General features: G+C 39.3%; 1 pseudogene; it reads right to left on the reverse strand.

Moving 5' to 3' along the window:
• Positions 1-2,585: 2,585 nt before the first annotated feature.
• On the reverse strand, positions 2,586-5,039 carry LOC135228032 (PRELI domain containing protein 3B-like; annotated as a pseudogene).
• Positions 5,040-5,370: the final 331 nt, after the last annotated feature.

Consider the following 5,370-nt stretch of genomic DNA (forward strand, 5'->3'; position numbering starts at 1 on the left):
GAATAATACGTCCTTTGTACTGTTATGGTTTTTCTACATAAAGAAAAACATTTTATGAACTGTCATTTTTTTTTTTTTCTCATTGTTGACCCTACCGGATCTTTTCAAAATCAAACTGTAATTTTATTCTCTGGTTCCCTAAGAAGTAGCATTTAAAGGAAATTGCAGTAAATTACTTTATCCTTAGTTTGAATTTTACTTTAACATCATGAACAAAGACATTTTCCTAGATAATTTTGATATAATTCCTGAAAACAGTTTTTCAGATCTTTCTGAGTATCCCAAGCCAGGCTGAGATTCTCATTTTGTGTCCCCAGTTACTGTATTTTGTTACTTCCCCTGTCAGCATTCCAATTTCTCTTTTTCCCCTTCTCTCCTAGTTTATTTTCTGAATTTAACAGTGGGGAATCCATTTGACTGTGCTCACAGCAGGTAATAAGTACTATGGTAGTCACTGGATTGGTTTCTCTGGATGGTTAAAAGAATGAGTGGGTAATTAAGCTTTTCTGAAGCTGCCAGCTGTATTGAGGGTTTGGTGCATATTTTAAGGCTTATGTAAAAATAGTTTCCTCAGAAATTGAACTATTTAACCAGTACAGTTCCTAAGGGCATATTCATTTATCTGGTAGTGAAGATTACTTAGATTACTTGAATTTGTGTCAAGCTGTGTTGTTGTTGTTAGGTGCTATAGAGTCAGTTCCAACTTATAGCGACTCTGTGTGCAACACAACAAAACACTGCCAGGTCCTCTGCCATCCTCACAATTGTTGTTATGCTTGAGCCCATTGTTGCAGCCACTGTGTCAGTTCATCTTGTTGAGGGACTTCCTTTTTCTTGCTGACCCTCTAATTTACCAAGCATGATGTCCTTCTCCAGGGACAGATCCCCTCCTGATAACACATCCAAAGTACATGAGATGTAGTCTCACCATCCTTGCATCTAAGGAGCAATCTGGTTGTACTTCTTCCAAGACCAGATTTGTTTGTTCTTTTGGCAGTCCATGGTATGTATATTCGATATTCTTGGCCAACACCAATATTCTTGGAACAGGCACACCTTAGTCTTCAAGGTGACATCTTTGCTTTTTAACACTTTAAAGAGGTCTTTTGCAGTAGATTTGCCCAATGCAAGGTGTCGTTTGATTTCTGGACTGCTCCTTCCATGCGTGTTGATTTTGAATCCAAGTAAAATGAAATCCTTGACAACTTCACTCTTTTCTCTGTTTACCATGATGTTGCTTATTGGTCCAGTTGTGAGGGTTTTTGTTTTCTTTATGGTGTGGTGTAATCCATACTGAAGGCTGTGGTCTTTGATCTTCATCAGTAAGTGCTTCAAGTCCTCTTCACTTTCAGCAAGCAAGGTTGTGTCATCTGCATATCACAGGTGGTTAATGAGTCTTCCTCCAATCCTGATGCCCCATTCTTCTTCGTATAGTCCAGCTTCTCAGATTATTTGTTCAGCATACAGACTGAATAAGTATGGTGAAAGGATACAGGCCTGATGCACACCTTTCCTGACTTTAAACCCTGTTCTAACGACTGCCTCTTGATCTATGTACAGATTTGTCTTGAATCCATTCTTAGAAATGTTATCCAGTGTTTACTATGATCCACACAGTCAAATGCCTTTGCATAGTCAATAAAACACAGGTAAACATCTTTCTGGTATTCTCTGCTTTCAGCCAGGATCCACCTGACATCAGCAATGATATCCCTGGTTCCATGTCCTCTTCTGAATCCGTCTTGAATTTCTGGCAGTTCCCTGTTGATGTACTGCTGCAGCCGCTTTTGGATGATCTTCAGCAAAATTTTACTTACCTGTGACATTAATGATATTTTTTGATAATTTCCACATTCAGTTCTATCACCTTTCTCTAGAATAGGCATAAATATGGATCTCTTCCAGTCGGTTGGCCAGGTAGTTATCTTCCACATTTCTTGGCATAGATGAGTGAGCACTTCCAACGTTGCATGTGTTTGTTGCAACATCTCACTCGGTAATCTGTAAATTCCTGGACTTGTTTTTTGTCACTGCCTTCAGTGCAGCTTGGACCTCTTCTTTCAGTACCATTGATTCCTGATCATATGCTACGCCTTGAAATGGTTGAATGTCAACCAGTTCCTTTTGGTATAGTGACTCTGTGTATTCTTTCCATCTTTTTTTTTTCTCTCAGGTAATGACATTATTTTTCAGTTAACATAACCAGCGCACAGTACAGCATACTAAATCACCAAGACTTTTGGAAGTACAAATCCAAGGAAGGTAATACTTTTACTAAGTTACAAAACTTTGGCAAATCAATGCAGTACTCTTTAATATAATAAAATCAGATTTTTGTTGAAATCATATATTACTTTAGTGATAATTTTCACTCCAAAAATATCATTTAAGTACCAAAGTAAAGCAGCACTGTGGTTTTTTAATGGTGGTTTATAGCAGAGCAAGGTATTTTGTACAAATTAATATGGCTTTTAAAAGTACACAATTTCTCCTTTTAAAGTGAGCTGCTTCATGCATGCTTGTTGAAGTTCAGTGCAACAGGGCAGGCTGTGTATCCAAAAGTGGCTCTTTGTTCTGGGGTTGGTCCAAAGCCAGGTGGAGTTCCAGTGCATGGAAAGCCTTCAAATTCTACCTTCAGGAGATTCAATATGCCAATACCAATTTCAAAGTACTTTTTCAAAAATCGTTATATTTTCTCATAAATATGGGAGCCCTCAAAATAGAAGGTCATTTCAAATAACACTATTTTCACATGATCCCTCCTAGTTAGAAGCCCTTCACCTTTTTGTTTTGATCAAAAATCACACAGACTTTCTCCAGCTTATTAAAAAAAAAAAAAATTTCTACTGGGAAAGATTAGTCCAAAGGACTAATGGACCACATCTACCACGGCCTCCACCAGACCAAGTCCAGTACAACTAGATGGTGCCCAGCTACCACCACTGACTGCTCTGAAAGGGATCACAATAGAGGGTCCCAGACAGAGCTAGAGAAAAATGTAGAACAAAATTCTGACTCACAAAAAAAGACCAGACTTATTGGCCTGACAGAGACTGGAGAAACCTTGAGAGTATGGCCCTCGGACACCCTTTAAGCTTAGTAAAGAAGTCACTCCTGAGGTTCACCTTTCATCCAAAGGTTAGACAGGCCCATAAAACAAAATGAGACTAAAGGAGCACACCAACCCAGGGGCAAGGACTGTAAGGCAGGAGGGGACAGGAAAACTGGTAATAGGGAACCTGAGGTCGAGAAGGGAGAGCGTTGACATGTCATGGGGTTTTTAATCACGGTCATAAAACAATATGTGTGCTAACTGTTTAATGAGAAGCTAGTTCTGTAAACCTTCATCTAAAGTATAATTAAAAAAAAAAAATTGCAACCAAAAAGAAAAGTCTACCTAAAATACAGTTGTATTTCTCAAATAACAAATAAATATGCTGCCAGTTTGGAGACCTAGGACCTGATGCTGTATGCCACTTTCGTTGTCATTTCTCTACAAATGCAGCTGCTGCCATCTGTGTCCTCATGTTTCCTCTGGCCGAGGCTGTCAGTTCTTCAATCTCAGCATTTAATTTACAGATGACCTATTCCATGGCTTCTCAGTCTTTATTAGCATTTGAAGATATGGTATTGCCATGCAGCCTCCTAGGTAACTGCGTAGGCTGACTCCTTTCACAGTGATTATGACCACTTGAGTCAAAACAGTTTCTCCTGGGTCCAGAGGATGTGATTTGTATATAAGTCTCTCATCTACTGAAACCATATTTGTAAATGAAATATTAGTAGATTTAAGTTCCATTGTCCTCTCTTCATGATCAACCACAGAATGTTCTCGCACATATGTTTTGGTTCTTGCTGCACCAATAAGAGATTTCGCAATGGAGGACAGGCTCCGGTTTGTGCTGAGAAGCTGGTGGCTGTGCAGCTATCCAGAGGGATCCACGTGTCTGTGCAGGACATCAATGCCAATGACACTGGGGTTCATTGGGTTGGGATATTTCTGCATCGCAGCTGTTGTGACTGTTTGCCACTGGTGATCAAAGACATGCTCAGAGGCCCAGATCATCATGGTGCCAGCCACAGCACAATGTCTGGGCGGCGCTAGGGGAGAAGGCGGCAAAGAGGCAACACTTGCCCCGCCCTGCCCCCTTCCATCTTCTTTTGATTCTTCCTGCCTTCTTCAATATTTTCCCTGTAGAATCCTTCGATATTGCTACTCAAGGCTTGAATTTTTTCTTCAGTTCTTTCAGCTTGAGAAATGCTCAGCATGTTTTTTCATTTTGGTTTTCTAATTCCAGGTCTTCGCATGTGTCATTATAATACTTTACTTTCTCTTCTCGAGCAGCCCTTTGAAATCTTCTGTTCAGCTGTTTTATTTCATCATTTCTTCCATTTACGTTAGCTACTCCACATTCAAGAGCAAGCTTCAGAGTCTCTTCTGACATCCATTTTGGTCTTTTCTTTCTTTTTAATGGCCTCTTGCTTCCTTTCACGTATGATGTCCTTGATGTGTTCCACAACTTGTCTGGTCTTTGGTTATTAGTGTTCAGTGCATCAAATCTATTCTTGAGATTGTCTCTAAATTCAGGTGGGATATACTCAGGGTCATACTTTGGCTCTTGTGGACTTGTTCTAATTTTCTTCAGCTTCAACTTGAACTTGCATATGAACAATAGATGGTCTGTTACACAGTTGGTCCCTGGCCTTGATCTGACTGATGATATTGATTCTTCCATCGTCTCTTTTCACAGATGTACTCAATTTGATTCTTGTGTACTCCATCTAGCGAGGTCCACATGTATAGTTGCCGTTTATGTTGCTGAAAAAGGGTATTTGCAATTAAGAAGTCATTGGTCTTGCAAAATTCTATCATGTGATCTCCAGAGTCATTTCTATTACCAAGGCCTTATTTTCCAACTACTGATCCTTCTTCTTTGTTTCTAACTTTTGCATTCCAATCACCAGTAATTATCAGTGCATCCTGATTGCATGTTCCATCAATTTCAGACTGCAGAAGTTGGTAAAAATCAACCTCTTCATCTTTGACCTTAGTGATTGGTGCATAAATTTGAATAATAGTTGTGCTAACTGGTCTTCCTTGTAGGCCTATGGATATTACCCTATTGTTGACAGTGTTGTACTTCAGGATAGATCTTGAAATGTTCTTTTTGATGATGAATGCAATGCCATTCCTCTTCAAGTTGTCATTCCTGGCATAGTAGGTCATATGACTGTCTGATTCAAAATGACCAATACCAGTCCATTTGAGTTCGCTAATGCCTAGGATATGGGCGTTTATGTGTTCCATTTCATTTTTGATGATTTCCAATTTTCCTAGATTTATACTATGTACATTCCATGTTCCAATTA

Source organism: Loxodonta africana, chromosome 18 (assembly GCF_030014295.1).
Source record: "Loxodonta africana isolate mLoxAfr1 chromosome 18, mLoxAfr1.hap2, whole genome shotgun sequence".
NCBI lineage: Eukaryota > Metazoa > Chordata > Mammalia > Proboscidea > Elephantidae > Loxodonta > Loxodonta africana.